Here is a 22902-nt window from a genome sequence, read left to right on the forward strand (position 1 = left end):
ACGATTCATTTTCAAATATTTTGATGAAATCAGGCATCCCTGCAAGCAGCTGATTGGTGTTGACAAACGAAGGGAAACCAACTAGAAAAAAAAACTTGTACATAACACAAGGGGTGTACAGATAGTAAATAGTTCGCGCAGTACAATATAGGTGGAACTAGTGCATCACGAAAAATTATTTTTATAAGAATTTACTCATACTGTCATGTCTGTTAGTCTGTGGTCTGTTTTCGAGTTTTAGAGTGGCTAAAACAAGATCAGAGTGGCGAAATGGTAGCGCGTATGCACGGAATGCATAAGAACGCAGGTTCGAGTCCTGTCTCTGAGCGTATCTTTTTCCAAAAATTCAACTTTTCTGTTAGTTTTTCTTTCACTTGGCTTTTCCAATATATATTTCCGCTCAGTCATTGCAAAAACTGAAGTAGAACATGATTTTCCTCACTTGAAAATAACCCATTGGATATGTTGGATCACTTATTAGATTTTGATGACTTTTTGTGGAATAGGAAATTTTTTTTGTCGTCCCCCTCGGGCAATATGGCATTCACGCTGCAATATTTATAATTGATTAATAAAATAAATTTCCTTTCCGCTTGCATTCCGAAAAGTATTTGCAACGTTATTATCGTACACGTGTGCCCTCTAAGAGTGAAAAACAATATTAGATTGCGATTAATGAATACTTAATTTTTGCCGTGTATCTATTTTTGAGTAGTCGTATACAGCCGAACGACGTTCAATTTTCCCACCTGGTATATTTTCGTTTTATCATCATCGTGATAATCATCATTCCCGTCAAAAACATTCAACCTGTCACAGATTTTCAAATAATAATCGATTTCTAGCTCTCGTCGTGCGAAGTAGAATTATCTGCGTTTCAGTTTTCGGGGAAAATGATCGGAGAATTTTGAATGTGCAGGGAAAATGATCTTGCAAATGCTGAATATGAATTGTGTCTTCTGAATTAATGGTTTTACATTTATAGATGGACACATCACTTCGAGGTAATTCAAATTTCTTTATGTAAATGATATATCACAGTTCTTCAATCAAATTTTCGTGTCATTGGCATTTTGTGTACGGAATTTTACTGTGATTGTGTTATGTTGGTGAAAGAAGTGTCCGAAAATTCATCGTAAAAATAACAGTGATAAAAGTGAAAACAAAAGCTGTATGATTTTTTTAGTCAAATTTACTTAGACTTTCCTAAGCTTTTTTGGAAAAAAGTTATTACGCAGATCAATCTACATGAAAGCTACAAAGCTGCCTTTTAGTAGTGCATAAAATATCTATTTGGATGAGAATGCAGGAACAAGTTGCATCACAAAATAACTATTGGATTATTGATTAGTGGTTGCTGATGCTGTTACGTTAAGATGATAATTGTTTTGCGCAAATCTCGAAATCGAATTGATTTCGATGGAATTACCATTAATGTGCAGTTTATGTTTAAGTTATATTTTCATTCAAAGCGTAGCTCTGCTGTTAGAAATACGAGAACATTATGAAGAAAATATTGATTACGAAGAATTAATTAATTTATTTGTTTTATTTTGGTTTCCTGGTAATAAGTTGTTGCATTAATATTTATTGGTATTCCACGTTGAATGCTACTGGTCATCGCATATTTCATAAGTGAAGGGTTATAGAATCACTAATCAATTGCTGTCAATAAACCAATTATACCACCAAGTGTTTAGAGAGCGGTATTCGTCGCACATGCTTGAATGTTGTATTTTTGATATAAGAAAAAGTTGCTACAGGCACAATTATTTCAAGAATTACGTATGTTGAACTATTTGGCTTTAATTAGTTTATATTGTTTTTTTTTATTTAAAAAGATATTTTGATTCAGGCCTATTCGCGTACAAGCTTTTTCTAGGGGGAGAGGAGCTTTAATTTCCCTACTGCGAGGATTGAGGGGCACTTTGTTCGTGGCTCGTCTCGTCATCCATTGCCGCATCGGTGATATTCTTGTTGATTTCCGTCTTCTTTTCGTTTTCCTTATTGTTCGCAGTCTTGAGTTCGTTGCTAGTTGCTGTAGAGTCGCCTTGTACATTGGTTGCAGTTGCTGGTTGGTTGGAGGGGGTAAGTTGTTAACTGCAGCTGGTGTACTTTGTTCTATAGGGGATACTGATGGATTCGTTAAAGGGGATGCTTCATTGTTGTTGGTGGCTGTCACAGGTGTACTGGGATTGCTTGGGGTTGATGTGAAGAAAGCACCTTTGTCCTTTGGTGTAGTTGTCTCCTTTGTCCAGTTTATCACATGGCTTACCGTAGTGAACAGCTTTTTGGCAATGTTGACATGTGGCCATCTGATTGTCATGAGTAACAAGTGATTTGCACGGGATTCTTGTATCTTGACCGAAAGTCACATAAGAAGGTATAGGCCTCTTCAAGTGCATGCGTAACAAACGTACGCCATTTAGAATACCGGGGAAAAATTCTTATACTTTACTTTTTCGATAGAGAGAATCTCTCCGTACTGGGACATAGTTTTGCGAATATAAGGACCGATGACGCTTGAGGGAAGATCATGCACACGCACTTCTATAGCACTATCTTCCATATATACTGGAATGTTGTACTTAATGTTTTCGTGCTCCACATAGTGCACATTGTTATTGTCTTTTGCGAATTGAATTCCATCAAACTCTTCATAAAACTGGATATAAACAACATTATTTGGCTTATGGCATTGAAGTCAATGTCAAGACGCATTTGCTCCTTTAGCAAACCTTCAAGTTCTCGTATCGAAGGTCGAATTTTGCACTGCCTGAAGTCAACAGTAATTGTATTATTTAGTATCGGCGGTTTGCTTTTATTCGTTTGGTTCACTCATTTCGAGATCGTTCTATTGTTTACTACACAATACTGTTATTAGTTTCTTCCGTCTCGAACGTAAGCGGTTTTGTTTTATCGACTGACTTAGATGAGATGTGAAAGCGAACTGATATTATATTGGTAATAGATATTGGTAGCGGGATCCGATTTAAAGTTTTATCAATTAGTATAAAAACGTTGTACAGTGTATTGACAAAATTCATAGTCGATTTTATTTTTATAAGAGGCCTAGACTACCGGCTTGTAAGACCAGCAATCTGGTTAATGATTAGTAACTAATGTATAGAAATATGAATCGCGGATAACCATGGGTATTTTGAACACAGTCTGCATTTAATCGGTCCAAAAATGTTTGGATTTAGTTTGTTTAGATTCAAGCGTATGGTTTAAAATATAATGTGATGGCTTTGCAAGCCATTTGCTCGAGACTTAGTTTTCGAAAGTCATACAAGATTTCCTGTGATACAATATTAAAACGGCAGCAGTTATCAAAAGCATTTGTTTTCATATTTATAAAACAGTTTTGAGAGGTTTCAGGGGGCCCGGAAGTTCGAAGCATCAAATTGATTTCTTCATTCTTCATAACAAAAAATATCAAAAATCGAAACAAATTTGGCTTGCGAATTGTTTTGTAAAACTATTGTATATAACATCCAATTTAACTTTCCGTACGATAGGTGGCTCTCCAAACAGCTGTTGCAATTCGTGATTCATACGCTGCCTCCACAGTCAGCTTATCACCCTTTTTGTAGATGGGACCAGCGCTGACAACTATACCGATTTATCGGTATTTATACCGACTTTTGTACTCGATACAGGAATACAGATATGTTCTCTTAAAAAACCGATAATTCAATTTTCAATTTTTCAATTTTTTTTTGGTTCCATAGGAGTAAACCTTGTTTTTGATCGCAAAACCAATATTCTCACTAAATCGGTTTTCGATATTGTACAGATAGATTTTACCACCAAATACAGATTAAAAAAACAGTTGGCAGCTCTGGATAGGACCTCTTCCATCGATTGCTGCGGTAGAATTACCTCAAATTCCCAAATCTTAGAAATCATCCAGTGCAGCGTTCTAGCCAATGCCCCTCTTCCATGTTTGAGCAGCTTACCTGGCAATTGGTCATTACTCGAGGAATTTTTGCTTTTTAGCTTACCAATTCCCTCACTAATCTCCGATAGGTCAGGTGCTGTGAATCTGTGAAACTCAGATTAATCTATGAACCTGGCATCTCTGTAGAAAACAATTTGTTTTCAATTACCATAAGCATAAGCCACTGAAGCCTCTCCTGAGGATGTGGATACAAGTTCTTACAGAGCCAAACGTGACAGAGAGAACAACAAATCTCAGAGCTAAGCTGATTAATCCCCTCTTCTCAAATGTGTACAATATAGGGGCTGGGGTCCACTAGGAGATTGATAGTGACTATTAGCTCTCTCCGGACAGTACCAGCCTAGATGCCGTGTGCAATCCGGCGGAAAAAAATGAACCAAGAATAGATCCACTGGGTTCCTGCTTCCATGTCGTAAAAGGTGACAATTGCAGTAAAAAAACACTTGATATTAATATTTCAAACAATAAATTAATATTTTCCTCGGTAGCCGGCTGCCCAGTTCAACCAATATAACCAATTAATAATATTAATAAATAATTAAAATAATAAAAGCGGATATAATCAATAATCAAGACACGCGTGAAATCTGTTTACCTTTATTTGGTGCTTTGAAATAATTTTTAACAACTGTTTAGAATATGTCAATGCAATGAATCAACTATTTTGTCTAAATCCTATTCACTCGTTTATTTCGTATCAAGTAATTTCATTTTAAAAAAATAGGGAAGTTTTTTATTCTTTACGCGATAGTATTGCAAATTTTTCTTTAGTTTTCTCGAATAAGATCTGTGAATGAAGACTTCCCGGGACTTCAATATAGGATACTGTTCAAACGTTCACTCGGGAAGTCAGTGAGTTTAGTGGTGCATCCGAGCATCTTGAAACCGGAACATACTGAGTCGCGCGCGAATACCAGTACTGAAATTTTTACTAACAAATATCCTTCTCCCGTGACACTTGTGGAGTGCGCAGTAGTATATACGGCAACTAGTAACAACAAGTGTTGGACTAACATCCCTTCCCATTCCTTAGACGATCTACGTTCGGGCCTGGCCGGCGCCGGTACTGATCAATGAATTCTGGGATTACCAGAACATGAGGAGTTGTAGTTCCGTTAGACTAGTTTTATTGCAGAATTTCTGAAGTTTTTTCCACTTATCGTTTAAACTAACACTACATACCTGCACAATACTTCTACTTCACGTAGAATAACAACAAATTTTTTTTCTATGTAAAGGTAACACTTAATTTTCACACTATTTTTGCAAGAAAAAAACAACAACCGTTCCAGCAAATTGAACGAATATTTCGTGCAATATGTCATTCAACAAGCGCTCAAAGACCAACAAAATAGAACGGCCTGCTGAGAGGGTATTGTGCTGTGGGCAAAATCGCCTAATATATTCTATTCGGGACAATCCGACCTGATTTCATCGAATAAATGGAGAATCTAAAAAAATAGAATGCGGATGGGGATGCAGTTAATTTGTTCAATTTGACCTGTTGTGCAGTGCACGAGATGCACATTAGAACGAGATGCCACTATTATACTATGCCAAAAAATCTTAGTGATTTTTTTATTTACGCTCGATTAATAGGGAAGTACCATAAAATATTTTCTGGTGGATACACCACAAACGAATTTCCAGACATGACAGTCACGATCTTTTTTTGGCGCACATCTTCGGTCCTCCGTGAAACTGGCACCAATTGTGAAAAATTGGTTGCACTGCTGAGTTCCCATCATACATTCATAATGCAAATGTCAAACCGTGAGGACCCTTTCGATTCGGTAGTTCATTTGTATATATTGAGATTTTATGGCACACTTTGGTTGAAATGATAACAATGCAATTAATCTCGCGCTCCACCAAGCGGTGAGTGCGGTCATTTCAGAAAGTACCGGGAACGAACCACATTGTTCAAAAATATTTATAAGCACATACATGTCTTTATTATTTATCTTTGGATACACACAAGCTAATGATTTGTAGTTTTTGAAATCAACTAGCTTTCTAGCTTGATTTTCATAAAAGTCTACGTTTGTCTATGAGGGAAAAGGGGTGTGATCTTGTTCAAAGTCCCGTAGGTTCTTTTTTTAATAAAAAAAATAACTTCGAAATTCAGCCTGTTTAGCTTTACTCAACGAAAAACGGATTCGGTAAGGAAGGAAAAAGATTGAAATACCGAAAGTAAAAATTGTTGAAAAATACCTACAATAAATGGGAATTTCTGACAACATTTCAAGAAAATCAGTTTTATGAAAATCTTGTAAACAAATTTGTGCGGTTTCAAAATTCCTTCAGGACAATAAATAGAGGCACAATCTGAATTTAGTGAATATACAATAGACAAATCTTCTGTTAAAATTTCCATTTTGCCAATTTTAACAACAAAAATGGTCTATTGTTCCGTTCGCTGTATGGCGTGCAGACTCATTTGGTTTGGAAGCAAAGTTTTACACACCATTTTTTTTTTAAGTAGTTCCGGTGACACAAAGTGCCCCCAAATCCAATTATATCGATCGTGAAAACACTAGCCGAAACATTTCAGTTGGCAGTTGTTTGCTATCTACCGAAAAAATAAGGACTAAACGAAGTTATGTTTAAAGCAAGTTTAGCAGTGTTCCCGGGATGTATATCAATATTTGGTTAAAACTTCTCCTGTTTACGAGAGGGGAGTAAGAGGCTAAAAAGTACCAAATTTTGGTCTTAGTTGTTTATGAATTGAGTTTTAATGATTATTGTGAACAACATTATGGAAAGTATTAGTAGTAAAGCAATCGAACGTTTTTGCTAAACTTGAATAAATTGAATTCTAACTTTAAAAATTGTGTGCTTAAATAATCATAATACATGAAACAATCAAACATGTAACCAACATGTAAAACCATCCTTCTAAGTAGCGTTGCATTGAAAAATCAGAATACGCTTTTGTGAAACATTAGTTTAAATCATTTTCAACTTATTTTTTGATTATTCAGGAATTTGATTCCAAAGAGTGCTTAACTCATCAGTGCAAAGCAGTTCATATTGAACCAATAATAGTTTGACGGTTCATCTGAACTTCAGCGAGACATGCAAAAGATCAATAAAAAAGATATTTATTCATTCATGCGATTTATTGTAAATTTTTAACATTGACGATTTTGAATATTCTAAGAGTTAGATGAAATAAATAGGTGTACAGTTAAACTCGTCAATGGCAATTATTTCGATTGAGGGCTAGAAATTAAGTTAAAATCAATATACAGGCTTTCACTACTATTGTGTTTTGTCAAAATAGCACCTGTTTACCTGCAACATATGAAGACGGTCGAATTACTTACCAATTAAATTGATAATGTCGAATCAAAAAAACATTTTCTGCTCAGTTAATTAGGTGGCAATATGTTTTTTATACGCATCGTTGGCTTGTTCCCCTCAACTGACATGTATATGGATGAGGTGACCCTCAAAAAGACGTCGAATGTGTGTCGCAAACTTGTAGACATCCTCGCCAGCTCAATGAAATTTTTTCGTTCAGCATCCATGGGCTGCGTTATCAACATCACTGACATCGGTGATGTCAGAGGTATGGGAAAAACAAGGCTAAATAGGTAGCGTTTTCCTACTTTCCAAATTTGAAAAAAAATGACTCGTGAAAAACATTTGATTAGTCTAAAAGTGTATGAACTGAGTGTCGTATATATAAGATCACTTTGTATTTTGCTCTTTTGCTTTGTATTTAGTGAAAAAAAATTTAGTGCGCACCAGAAACATATGTAATGTAGAGTTTACGTAATTTTGTTCAAATTTGCTAAGGATTTGTCAGAGAAAAATAAAAGTAGAAAACTTTAAGTTAACGTTTTGCCTTTCTCTATACATAGCAAAATGGAATTACTGGAGAAACAGCCTTTTGATCGGAGCTCCGGAGACCCATATACCATTCGACTCAGCTCAACGAGATCGGAAAATTTCAGTTCGAAGATATAATCGTATAAGTGACGTAACAAACAAATATTTTCTGACCGCACAATTTTATCGACCAAATTCAAATATATTATTTTCATACATTTGGTTTTACGAATGTTACCGAATTAAATCTTAACAAAAAAAAGTTGTCATAAGACTATGTGAATGACAAGAGAAAGGCATTATCACACCGCTAGAAGGTATAGAAATGTGTATTTTAATTCATTAATTTGAAACGGCTCAAGATCCTTAAATTTAACAGAGTCGGAATTTCAACTATATATTTTACTGGATCTCGATGTAACCCGTTTTTTCTGGGGAGAGGTGTTCTCATTGTTATCCAGTGAGACTTGGGGGACAGACGATCCTCTCGCATTTTGGGTCATTTCGTTATTGTCGTTGTTGATATTTTTGTTGTTACTGCTGCAGTTGTTATTAATGTTGAAGTTGATTTTAGTGTTGAAGGTGAAAATAATAAATTGTTTTTGCCTTTCTCATATAGAAATATGCGAGTGGGAATTTCATAAATTTTTTCTTTTATGAGTGTATCGAATAGCATTAGTACCAGATGTGTCCAAGCAATGAGCACTGCCGAAAACGAACGAAGAAGGATTAATATTTGCAGTCATGTAATCAAAATACATGGACATAAAACGGGGCTGAGAATTCAGCGCAATCACCATCGGATTCAATGTATCATCGGATATACCATTCATATGAGATATGCTTCCCCTTGTATTTCTTGAACAGGAATCAGGATAGTGTTCAACAGCAGGCTATGTGACCATAAGACTTTTCATTTGCAAGAAAACTTGAAAATCAATCGAGAAATTTTCGAGAAAACATACAATCACATTTTTATATCGAATGATATGTGACGTTATGCTTTGATGCAAACTTTTTCCAGTGATTGCATAGCTTTTAGATGTGAGATTTTTTGAAACTGGACTCAGAATTGTTCAAATTTTAGGACTTGACTTCACGCATACGAGTATGAAAACGACGTCAAGAAACCAATAAGTGAATTAAAGCAGGTTTATCTTGATTATAGTCCCAACATGATAGTAGTATTGTTCTTAAACTTATAATGATTATAACACTGAAACAAGATTAAGTCACGTGAACTTTTACTACATTTGATTTGAATGCATATTGTTATTCGACAAAGCGTCGCTCATAAAACCCGCTATTCAGCATAATATTCATTGTCTAGAAATTTCAACTCTTGTCGAAAATGAGCGATGATGTCATTTATGTGGCTTCTCGTTGCTGACCGTAAGGTGCTGTGAAGCTCAACATTCTATAGCTTCAAACATGTGCATTGATCAAATATTTTGAAACAGGTTTTATTGGTTGAGCTGCTATTATTTTCCAAAGCGTTGTAAGTACAGTGGTAGTTGGCATAGAAATAAACTTTGTGTTTAATAACAAATCTAGTGAAACCGAAACCAATATTAAAAATATTTGAAATGGATAATGAACTCAGCTGACTCATGACTAATAGTTTTTTTTCCCTTCTGATGAATGATTATACGATTATACTTCACTTCTTAAACAAATGTTCACGGCCGATATGTTCGCAGTTAACTAGACAGTATTGGCAGGTACTGGGTGACTGAAGAGATAAAACCAATAAAAAATGCGCGTTGCAAAAAGTACAGGTGTGTAATGTCAAAGACATAACTAGATGTCGCGAATACGAATATAACGGACACTCTTTCTTTATACTTCCGAATATCAATTAGTTGATCGATTGTGTGAATTGTGCAAGTTTTGCCGTTTTACACTACTAGAATTTGAAACGATACAACTACAGTACAGATTAGTTATATTAAACATTCTGACACACAAATATTACGAAATAACCAGTATAGTTTTTTATGATAAAATATTGGTGGTTCTGAAAAGAACCATTTATGAAGGCGTTCGTGGAATTAGGAACTGGACCAGAGCTCAAGAACTAAATTCAGAACTTAGAACAGACTCAGAATTCAGTTGGAGGGTGCACTCTCCGTCGCTGCTGGTTGATGAGATCGCTACCTCGACGACCGGAAAGCGGATGAGAGTTGCGACCTGAGCGTTTGAGGTTCTAACCACGTAAAAGGTGCACTCTCCGTCGCTGCTGGTTGATTAAATCATTCCCACGACGTCTGCTTCCATCCAACGCACAAGAAGAAATGATCGATTTTTGACCACGGTTCCCCTTTTATACGCAGTCAGTTGAAGATATGTGCCTGACTACCTCAAAATCGTCGTCCTTGCGCGAAAAAGCCAAGTAAATGTAAAGAGTTTTCCGCGTTGTTTTCAAAGTTTTAGAAAACTTAACTTTTGAGTTGTTTGTGGTCATCTTACAATGTTCAAAATATTATCCCAAATTCCTGATCATATTTTTGATAAAATGGTGAAAGAATTATGTTGCTGCCGTTATTACATGTCGAGATATTCACGATTAAGTTCTGCCCATTCTTCCATATGGCTAATTTTGAAAAGGCACCCCATAGTAAAGTAAGTCGTATTCACGACAAAAAAAAAATCATAAAATGTTTCTGCGTCGAAAAATATTGGACTGGTATTTTGTGTATGTTGATTTGCATTTTTTTTTTCATTTCATTTTGTAATTCCTGAACCAAAAGTCAGATTCATTTAAAATTAAAAAAAAATCTATGGAACAAGAATGCCTTTCATTAAACCATAAGTTTTCTAAACTTGGTTTAGACATCACGGAAAAAAATGAGTGTATGAGTAAGTAGTCCCGCCCAGCGGTCAAAATTTGATAATGTTCGAACACCAAAAAGTTACATAAAATTTCCGGAATCGATTTTTTTTATGCTAAATGTCTTTGAATTGCATGAAACATCGGAATCTAATTTAAACCGCTTATCCATATCCAATATAAATTTTTGTATACCGCTTATCCTACTTTTTTTTAGGTAATCAATCATTTGAGCACTACCGCTTTACGAAATGAGAGATCTCCCTTTTTTATTGGTACTCTAATACACACGGAAACATTGCGCGACCTCGACGGACTGGCTGGAATGGTGTATGACACTCGGTCCTCTAAGTCTAACGTCGGTTTTCAGAGTGTTTGCACGGCTCTTCTTTATAAGAGAGGCAAAAGCCTATTTTCCAAAAAATCGATTTTTTTAACTAGCCAGACATGGAAATGGTCAACCTAACGACAAAATGAAAAAATTTTGACTCCAATACTGTTTGATGGAGAACGATTGTATCAATGTATTACGAATTTCAAAAAGATAGTATATTGTATATTACTGTATGCCCGAACTCCAACCTGGATTCATTCTTAGGGTAAAGCCAGAGAGAAAGCGACACGCGACGCGAAACGAAGCGATGCGAAACATGATAGATCAGAACGGAGTCGCGCGGCAGAGCTCCGTCCATTCAAGTTCAGCAGAAAAACGACATGTATGTCAGAGTGAGTGCGATGTGATCGGTCAGTAGTCGCTTCGCAACGCATCGAGTTCACTCTGACATACTTGTCATTTTCTGCTGAACTTGAATGGACGAAGCCCTGCGCGCGACTATGTGCGATTTGTCAAGTTTTGCTTCGCGTCGCTTGTCGCTTCCTCTCTGGCTTCACCCTTAGAGTCAATGGGCTCACCAACTATGCAGTTGACACATGTACTAAGATTTGGTCGCAAACTCCGTCAGAACAGTAAATCCAGTTCCGTATAGAAATGTAGTGCCATGCTTTGCCATACTTATAATTAATTTCCTAAGATTTCAGTCATAGCTTCTAAAGTCTATGGCCCTTATTACCGGTATCACTACACGGTGAAAACCAAGTGAAGTGATTGTGACCCTAATTATAGGTATCATTTCACGATGGAAATCAAGTGAAGTAAATGTAGGCCCTTATTACGGAAGTCGCTTAAGAGAAAAAAGTAGTTACTTAGATGAGCTTGTGGTTATTACGAACATCACATCGCCGAAATTTTATTGGAAAAATGATTTTTGCCTTTCTCATATAGAAAGGTTATGCAATCACTGTGAAAACCGACTTTTGAACCGAGGCCCGGAGGGTCGAGTGTCATATACCATTCGACTCAGTTCGTCGAGTAAGCAAAATGTCTGTGTATGTGTGTTTGTGACGTTTTTTTGCATTAACTTTTCTCGGTGATGGCTGAACCGATTGTCACAAACTTAGATTCAAATGAAAGGTCTTGATGTTCCATAAAAAACGTGAATATTATTTGGATCCGACTTCCGGTTCGGGAGTTATGGGGTAAAATGTGTAAAAAAAAAGAAAATATGTGTTCTAACTTTTCTCATAGATGGCGCGACCGATTTCCACAAACTTAGATTCAAATGAAAGGTCCTGTGGTCCCATGCGTAATTCCTGAATTTCATGCGGATTCGACTTCCGGATCCGGAAATATAGGGTAAAGTGGGTTAAAAATTGTATATCATCACTGAAAATGGGGAAAACTATAAAAAAAATCTAAATTGACCTCAAATCTTTTCCAATTGATAGTTGTTAGAAAACATTTGGTCAGTGTGAGAGGACATTAGTCTCTCAGCCCAAAGCGATAATAACCCACCAATCAATAATAAACGGTTCATTTAAAAGAGGCAATAGTAAGAAAAAGCAGTGCACTCACCATTTAGGTTGTCGTCAGTTTGCCAAAGTTCGCTGCCATCCTGGCCGTCTTACCGCCGGCTCTTGATTCCAACCCGGTCGGAGCGATCAGGAGCGTGTCCGGAATGGGAGTTGATGTCACGTGGTCCGGATCCTGCGGACCTTGTCGCTCTCTCTCTTCGGTCGCCCTCTGTGATTCCGACAGCACGCCGGAGCAGTGCCAGTCAAAAGTTGCGCTGGACTGTATGGAACACGTTCGACACGTCCCTCTTCACTCTTCTCCGAAAGAAACACCGCCCGATCGCGAGCATCCACACACGCGGCACCTCTTCTTTTCAATGACGACGGCAAGTTGCGTGCTTAACAGACTATCAACGTACGGCCGTTTCGCACCATTATCGTCAAGGACGACGACGCGGTTTTGTTTGTTGACCACTTCTTATTTCGTATGCACCACCGTCCGGAGGAGTAGAACGTACTCCGCAATCGATTCAAACACGCGGAAGAAGCAATTTTTTCACTGTGATGCTCTGTTTCAATTGTGCATGTGAGACCGAACTACAATCGACCGAAATAACCTGAAACCGGTGCCTCCAAACAATTAATACCGGACGTGTGGAATCGAACACAATGAGGCTCGACGGGTGATGAAAAATTCTTGCACGAGCACGCGCGGATGGACGAGATCCTTGGGTGCGCAGTATCTTCCAGATTCCAAGATGTCACTCCGGCTGTGCCTCATTTGCGTGGTCGTCAGGTGTGTGTCCCCCAAAGAACTGACTTGTCATTTTTTTCCTCCGTCCGGCCGGTGTACTCAAAATAATCATCTGTACCGTTTCGCTCTTCAAGCGAGTAATTTACTATTGTCTCTGTTTTAATGCAGAGTGTTTCGTACACGCTTAACACAAACCCCTTATGAACCTTAAGTTACTAACTTAACTGTAACATAGTTTCTATCAGTAGACGGTCACACAACCCGATTTCGGTTATTCTTTTAAGAATCGAAGAAAATTATTTTAAAGAATACCGCAGTATTATATATGATAGTATGATATCTCATATCAAAGGCATCATTACACCACTAGGTGGATTAAAACAGGATTTCACTACAGTGATTATTTCACTGTGTGTGATACTGGTAACAGGGAAAATCAAATGAAGTGACATGTAAGTGAAGAGAACGTGAAAGTGGACGTGAGAACGATAATAAGAGCCTTCGGTGACTCGTGAATGCATTTGAATTATGTAACCAAAAGCCAAACGACGAAAACATTTAACTTAAACGTGTATAGCTACAGCATTGAAATTTATACTTTTCTCTTGGTTGCAGCGATTTTTCCTTATTCAAAAGATAATTAAAACTCGGTACAGAGTTAAGGAAAAGTTCACACTTTACTATCTCAAACAAAACCTAACGAAGAAGCAATGGTGCTTCGAACAAAGTCAATCACCATTGATTCCAAGCATTGTCGAGTTGGTTAACAGTAAAGTTGCCAAACAGGGTCGACATTCGTTTTCAGGGTCGGCGGTTCATTTTCGTGAATCATCCGCCATTGATCGTTCCGCAAAGGGTCATAAATCAAAGAAATTATTTTTTATGGTCGTCTTTTCACGCATTAGAAATTCCGTTTGTCAAAATCGCACATTTTGCTTTCCACATTCCAAAAAGTTAAGAAAAGTAAAAAAACGTCATAGGCGACCGCCTATGCCTCTCTCCGGCTCCGTTGCCAAAAAAAGACAATGTACTTTGATGGTAAAGATTCAGATAAGAACATCTATATAAAATTCCTTTCCCAGTACGGAGAAGAAGCAGTTATAAACGCTATTGACAATAAGAATACGCCCTGTGTTTAACATAAAAATATTGAACGTTATGGGGAACATTATGCTGACACTTATAGAAGTGCGTGTGTATGACTGTCCTTCGAACGTTAATGACGAGTATATCCAAAGATTTATAATTGCCCTGTTCATTTCACATGGTCTTTGATCGCAACACAAGTCACTCATAAGAATCGCTGGTCTCCTAGAAATCGCAACTAGCCGCATACCAATTCTACCAACAACTTGTTTACTACGGTAAGTCTAGTAAGAAATCGAACAAAATGATAAGACAAAGGAATTTATAATACATTGTCTTCAAACCATCCCAGTACTTCTTAGACAAATTCGGCACCATACTACAGGGTCCGGCACTCGAAGTGTAACCAACTTCAGACCGCTCGCGCAGCTGACGCACGGGCATCAGCTCTCTAGAAATTTGCTAAATGACAGTTCGGAGTTGTATTGTTTACAAGCGCAAGAAAGCATTTTGCCAAAAGTGAACGCGAAAAAAAAATCTTGACTTGAGAGAGCGAAGGAGTTGCTTCGTTTGGCCGAAAGCGGTCAATTTCCGAACATTGTATTTTCTGACGAGAAAATTTTTCCAATTGAGCAATTCGTAAACTCTCAAAACGATAGGGTTTACTTGACCGACCGTTCATACGAGACTTTGAGTCATCGATTGGCCACCAGGAGGCGTCAAGGTAAATGCGACATATTATCGGGAAAGTATTCTGGAGGTTGCTTTGAAGCCGTGGGCAGACAAACATTTCGGTGGCAGACCATGGACGTTTCAGCAGGACTCGGCACCGTCTCACAAAGCTCGAGTGAACCAAGAATGGCTGAAAAACAACGTTCCGAACTTCATCACGTCCACACAATGGCTCTCGAATTCACCAGATGCCTTCTTTGGGCCATTTTGGAGAGCAAAGTCCGAACTAAAAGATACACCAGTCTCGAGGCGCTGAAAAAAGTTATTGTCCGCGAGTGGGCCTAAATACCTGCAAGTCACATTCGGCAACTTGCGATTCGTTTTTTGACCGTCTCAAGGCCATAGTCAAGACAAAAGGTGCTCATATCGAGCAAAAGTGAATTGATTCTGAATTTTTACACATTTTGTACTTTGAATTAAGTAAAAGTAATTTTCCAAACTGAATTTATGGCCTTTTTAATTGGTTACACTTCGAGTGCCGGACCTGTAACATTAGAACCCCGGAATAGATTTAACTCTCTACTGTCATCGATTATTGTGTTACAATTGATAACAATCTTAATATCATACAACGCATGAACAACAGTCTGGGCAATGAAAAAAATCATGCTTCCAACAATAACAACAAAAGCAACAACTGCGACGAGAAATTAATGTACAAAAACGTGACCAGTAAACCAATAGCCCCATCAACCCTCTCTGGTTCGTAACAAGAGCGCCATGATGCATTGTTTATAAATGTCCATTATACTCGAATAAATTTGTTTCTCAATATTTACTTTGGCATATGAGGGCACCAAATTGAATGCAGTTTTCTTTGTTTCGTTATTTTGTAGTCCCAAGTAACAAATTTTGTTACGGTAGCTTATTTGTGACTAGTTCGCATCACGAAATCTGAGTGATTATTACTAATATCTTTCCACTTGCGTGACTTAAAAAGAGCAGTTTTGACTAGTGACTAGCGACTTATTAGAGATCGGTTAAAAATAAGTTGTTACGTTTCAGGGGACGGGTATAGCGTGATGGGTAAGTCGATGCCTGCTTTTCACGCAGACTACCTGGGTTTGATTCCCAACCCTGCACATATGGTCGGAAAGTTTTTCTGGCCCGGGTAGGCGACTTTAAGTTTAAAACCTCTATAATCTGAACAAAAAAAAGTTGTTACTTGGCAAAGTCATGCTGAAATAACTTATCTTTCCATAACATGAAAATAGCTTGTTTTTAATTAAACTAGTTAAATCTTAGTCGTAAACGTAAACATTGAATGGGTCCAGAATTATTTTCTTTCAGTAATAAAAAACAAGCATAGTATATGAAATTACAAAATTAATACGATGTTCAAATTTTATTACGATTGTTTTAAACTGTCGACCGTAATTCAATTTTTATTAAATGATTAAATTAATTGATACACCTTTTATCAAAATCTGTTGATAAAGGCATGGAAAACAAACTATGAAATGACCTTTCTTAAATGCTTAAAATTATCCATGTACACGAATTATAATATAGTCTCCATCGATTTTCTATCCATATATTGTTTTCTTTGTGCTTATGGTAGTGTATAGAGGAAAAACCTTTTTAATCCACCTAATGGTGTAATGATGCCTTTTTCATATTACTAATATTTTCAAAAATATTACTAGAAGATTCTGTGAAGAATTTTTTTTTCAATCTTGAATAAAACAAGAAATTTTCTTTGGGTATAAACTAACATTAACCTTTTCAATTTGTAAACAGTTATATGCATTTTGTAAGCATTTTTTTATTTTGCATAGCGACTATACAAAATTTTTATTTTGCATAGCGACGCTAAATGATTAAACGCACTTTACCCTATAATTTTGGAACCGGAAGTCGGTAGACGGATGAGAATAAACAGCAACCTACGAGACTATAGGAACTTTTATTTGCGCCTGTTTGTAGAAATCGATCAAATCATCTCTGAGAAAATTGAGTGAGTCTCGTTTTAAACTTTTTGACCACTATTTCCGGTACTTCTGAAACCGGGAACTTGGAACCAGTATAGCCGAAGTCGGGTCGTTTAGTAAGTAACTAATATAGCCTACAGATTGAATCAATTTTAAGCCAAATCCAGAAGAATTTTACCCTTGTTTGCATCCTCGCTCTAAATGACGGCGTGAAGTTCAATAGGAACCTATGGGCCTGTGAGATTTTTATTTTATGAGTGATATTATTTGACACATACAATCACACACATACACGCACAGACACATGCATTGCTCAGTTCGATGAACTGTGTCGAATGATATGGAACACTTAGCCCTCTGAACCGATTTTCACTAGTCAATTGTTCAAGAGATTGCATGAACTTTCTGTATGAGAAAGGCAATAAGTGTACTTTTATAGAAAAGCATCGTTATCATGATCTTGTTATAACATTTACAAGTAGATACAAATTAAGAATCAGAAATTTACATTTTTTCACCTGAAAAATATAAATTTTAATGTGGCAACCCTGCACGCTCTACGAAATTGAACAAAGCACGTTGCGAACGGAGCACGTACCGTCGCGTACAAGTTTTGGCTTGTCATTCTGAATGTTTTGATACTCATCGCCCTATAATTTCGGAACTGCACAGTATATTTTAAGACATTCAGAGCTTTATTTGAAATTGATTCGTGAAAATCGGTTTAACCGTTGCTGGGAAATCGAAGTGAGTTCTGTTTTTGGAGATTTTCTTCACTATTATCGGTGCTTTCGGAAGCGGAAACCGGGGACTAGTAGTCCCAAAGTAGTTTAATATATTCAATAATTAACAAGATCTGCCAACTAGATGAATGTAGCAGTAAGTTTTATAAAAAAATGCATCTCGTTTCGCCATCGCTTGTGAAAAATACTCATGAAATTGAAAATTTTCACTAATCGCACTGTAATACCGAAACCAGAAGTCGGACCTGGATCAACTTTTCGGGAACAATTTTAAGACCTTTCATTTGTTTCTTAGTTTGTGAAAATCGGTTAAGAAATTTCCGCATGCGCATTTTTAATAAATTTGCACGTATTTCCTTGTAATTCTGGAACCGGAAGTAGGATCCAAATGAAATTCAGGAAAATTGTATGAGGCTATAAGACCTTTCATTTCAGTAATGTTCTTGTTTTATTTATGTTTTTTTTAAATAACTATTTATTGGAATATGAGTTAAAATTAAATTATTAAGATTTAAATTGGGTGTTCAGCCACAAGTGGTGACTTTTCAGCCCTATTATACTAGTATGATTTGGTTATTACTATGAGGACATTATTTGCTTCCGCAATTCTGAGATTTTTGTGTAGGGAAAATTCTAAACCTACTTGTATTGTGTAATGGGGAAAAGGAACTTATATATTAACTTACTAACTAATACAGAGAGCGAATCGATTAAATTGAAGATTGCATCGATTTTTGTCGGAATTTGCTTATAATATTATGTGACATTACATCTAATGGTTCTATATTTGTGGGTCTGTGTAACTCATTTGTACTAAACCAGGAAGGACGCTTCAAAATCATTTTCAGAATTTTATTCTGAATCCTTTGAAGCGTTTTCTTCCTGGTGGAACAACAACTTGACCAAATTGGTACTGCATAAAGCATGGCTGGTCTGAAAATTTGTTTATAAATTAACAATTTTTTTTAATTTTTTTTTTAATTTATGTTTCATACACTTATTGCGACTTTATGATGTGTTCGCAATATTTAAGCTAACAAAAAGTTTGTTACGTTTCATTTTCGTTATCTTTACGTTGCGAAAACCTACCAATAGCAGTCTGAATAAATTAAATTAAATGTGATTGAAGATATGTTTGAATTAGGTAAAATTAACTTATAAATGATAATTAGTTCAATATGACAAAAAGAGGTGGCTGGGAATTTAAAAAACTATTTGGTAATCAATTATATTTTGAAGAAATATTGCTGTCACCTTGTTTTATCTGGATGAAATATTTCACAAAATTCCCTTGCAGCTTAGAGAGACCTCAATTTTCAGTTCAGTTACGCCATCATGTCAGTAGTATGGTTGCAGAGCGTTGCTATTTTAGCGCGCACGAATTCGATATTGCTCCCCCCTACTTGTATGTACGAGATTTGATGTCAACTCGTCTGATGGCGTCATGACCACGAAAAAGTATGATTTGTTCGCGAAATGCGAGAGCTGGATATCATGATAATACGACGTCTTTGGTTGTAGGTTATTATGCTATTTCGTTGAAATAAATCGTTCCTCTTTTCACTCCTTCAAACACTCTACTATTTCTTGCCCATTCAATACTATTTTCGAGTTTGTCGGATCCGAAAAAGATGTACTAAAATTTATTCAGCACACTCACTACCGTTGGAGGCGGACAGTTATCCATAAATAGTGAGTGATGAAGCAAACTAAAACAAACTGCAATAATTTAAGCATACCCCGATAGATACAATCATTACACATGTTGCTGTATTTATTGATTCAGTTTTATCCGCCTATTTATTTTACTCGGTTACACATCCATCGTAGGTTGAACTTGAAAATGACTGGCAGTGGCCCAAGTTTGGCCAGCTATGGAGAAACTTCATTTGACCAACTTAACAGCGGAATCAGTTATTTCTTTTGTATGAAATGTTCAATGAGTTATTGAGAGAGAACAGCTTAAAGCTATTTTTGTGGAAAGCTTCTTCCATTCGTCAATGTATAGTAATTCAAAGTGTAGCTGCTAATGAAATGTAACTGTTTTCCGAAATAATCATTAATACTATCGTTATTCTTATGATTTTTTATGGTGATGTTTATAATTTTTTTGTATTATAATTATTCTATAAATTTCATTTTCAATGCACTATAAATCCAACACACTTTCCATTAGTCAAACGTTGAAGCGAGTCGTTGTCGTATGTTCGAGCCCCGACCTGGAAGGATTCTTAGTATCAGTAGGATCCATAGTACTAGCCATGCAATGATTCTGTACACTAAGAATCGGCTGCGAAGTCTTTTGGAACAGAAAGGCCAAATTCCACAAAAAGGAATGTAATTACAGGACTTTGCTTTTGAAACGAGTCGTAGGTTTAGTCAAATATAACTACTTGATAAAAATAACAATCAAAAAGTAAACTTTGAACAAAAAGTTAAAATCATTCGCGAAATGGTTCACAGCGTTTGTCAAATAACTCGAGCCTTCTTTGTCATCAACGTTCTCTTAGATGACTGTATAGAAGATTGGCACTTGTGAAATTGTTTACAGCCCTTCAAAGACTGTGTACAGTATCCTTCTTCATGACATTTGGTTCAATTCTCTCAGATACTGCTCAACCGATTATATTCAAATGGAAGTCTATTCAATTTTATCTGGATCCGACTTGCAGTTCTGGAATAAAGGGGTAAATTGGCCAATAAAATCTAAAAAGGTAAACTCTTAACAAAGAGGTCGAGATCTCAGAGATGGTTGTACCGAATTTGATCAAACTAATCGCAAATGAAAGGTCTACAGGGCGGTCTGAACGCTATTGAAGGTTTTGAGATAGGATGTTTATATTTCGAGTTATACAAAGTCTTATGTAAAATTTTTTCAGTTTTTTGACAATATCTTTCATAATAGTCTTTGGAATCAAAATATGTTTTAAGATTTAGATTTCACACGGTAATAGCTATCCAACAAGCCATAGATTGTTAAAATCCGTCCGTTTCTATCGGACATTTTGATATTTTTGGACAAGCGATGTTTCCCACTATTCCAGCAGTATGTTTCCCACTATTCCAGCAGTATGAGTTTTGAGCCCTGTATGATAGAGCGATGCTTGGGAGGGAAGTGAAACACGATTTTAATACTGTTGTGAACCATTTCGCGGTTAATTTTAACTTTTGGTTGAAATCTGATACTTGGTTATTTTGTGTCGAGTAGTTAAATTTACTAAAACTGCGGCCCATTTCAAAATTTGACAGACGAAAAGTTATTAGGGTTTATTTTCCACTGGAAATAATTTCAACTAAAGAATTAATATTAGAATTTTTATTGCAAAATTTTTTTCAAACTCGGAAAATAACCATCGATCTGACAAAAAAACCATGCTCTCGAGCAGGGTTATTTTTGACAACATCAAATTAATCGCTCGAGTGTCAGATTTTAAGTAAAATTTAAAACTAACCGCGAAATGGTTAACAGTTTTTCATGGTATTTTGCCTCGTTTTGATTTTAGCACGGTTCATTTTTGGAAACATAATCGTTCGAATATTACATATGTATAAGAAAGATGGCAGTATTTTCAAAACATATTCATATTTATATAGATTTTAACTGCTCAAATGAAAGGTCTTAGGATCCCATAAAAACTTCTTGTTTTTTAATCAGATCCGATTTCAAGTTCAGGAGATACAGGGTGATTAGTGTAAAAATATCAACGTTGGTATAACTTATTTCAATTTGTACGGTTCTCGGTTTTCGATTCGGAAGGTATAAAAAAAAATTGGAACGCACTACGATTTCTCAAAGATGGCTACACCGATCTCCGAATTCCGGTTCCGAGAGTATCGGGATTAGAGAGCTTAATCGTTTGCTCAAAGTAAGACGAATTTTATAAACAAAATCTCAAAGTAATAGAATCCCATACATAATTGGTGATTCTATCTGCAATTACAGGGTGATAAGTTTTTAAAATTCAAACCGTCATAGAAGATAACGATACCGAAAAGTTGGGCTCAAAACTATTCCTAGTCATTCATCATTTTAATTCATCGTCATACGAACCGTTTTGGGTTATGCTGGTCCCTAAATACCTAAAACTCTAAAGTGGAACTCACTTCGAAATCTCATGGAATTCTTAGTCGATTGTCACAAGTCTAGACTCAAAGGAATGTTATGGTTTCATTCAATTTCTCTTTTCGATCTGACTTGCAGTTCCGATTTGAATCGAGGCCCGGAAAGCGGAGTGACAATTCGAATCAGTTCGTCGAGATCGCAAAATGTGTGCGTGTATGTAACATTTTTGTGCACTCAATCTTCTAGTAGATGACTGGATCGATTTCAACGAAGTAGCCAGATTTATTCAGCATTTTATGCAGATTCGATTATTTCAGTTTTTAAAGTGTGTTTTTACGAGTGCCTACACAAAAAAGATTCTTTAAAACTGATGAGAAATTATCTTCTACTATGCTGATCTTGTTAGTACTGATTTTATCTAGCTTAGCAACTATAGTCCGGAGATGCCCTTTACTGTATCAAGCATACATCTTCGTCTAACTCGGTCTTTGGCTGCTCATTGCCAGCCACTCAAGGAACGGATACTTTTTACATAACCCTCCACTTGATCGATCCTACTTTCTCGTAGTGCATTTCTTCTTTTTCTTCTTCGAACCGTATCATATTCAAAACCCTATTTCACTGGGCTATCGCCAGGCATTTTTATGACATGCTCAGCCTGTTCAATTTGTTTTAGTACTGAAAACAGTAATTAAACACGTCAAAGTGGAACTTTATCGGAAACGGTTAGTTCAATTCTACCAAACCACAATTAAACCGGTTTTCACAAACCTAGATTCAAATAAAATACGTTGAAAATTTAGACGGATCCGATTTCAGGTTCCGGAATTATAGGATGAAGAGAGTCAAACATTTCAAGCCGGTTTCCACAAACTTGAGCTGGCTCGAAATCGGCAAAGAGGTCTTTTGTGAAGTTCAGGTGTATTATTGTCGATACTTTCGCTTCCGGAAATATTATTGAATGAACGACGTAAGCGTGGCATTTATTGGATCTACCAAAATTATGTCAAAAATTAGCTCAATGGAAAAATATTGTAATAACACTGTTTGAATTTCAAGAGGAAAGCATTATCACACCTATAGGTGGATTAAAACAAGTTTTTTTTAAATA

The 22902-nt window shown here is 36.4% G+C and overlaps 1 protein-coding gene across 1 annotated transcript in view; it reads left to right on the forward strand.

Annotated features, from left to right (window-relative positions):
- Nucleotides 1–782: 782 nt before the first annotated feature.
- Nucleotides 783–22902, forward strand: part of LOC131439571 (uncharacterized) — a 49261-nt gene continuing 27141 nt past the window's right edge. The window contains exon 1 of the mRNA XM_058610741.1: nucleotides 783–1004. The gene's annotated coding sequence lies outside the window, so the exon portion shown is untranslated. The remainder of the gene's footprint in view (nucleotides 1005–22902) is intronic.

This window comes from Malaya genurostris, chromosome 3, assembly GCF_030247185.1.
Source record: "Malaya genurostris strain Urasoe2022 chromosome 3, Malgen_1.1, whole genome shotgun sequence".
NCBI lineage: Eukaryota > Metazoa > Arthropoda > Insecta > Diptera > Culicidae > Malaya > Malaya genurostris.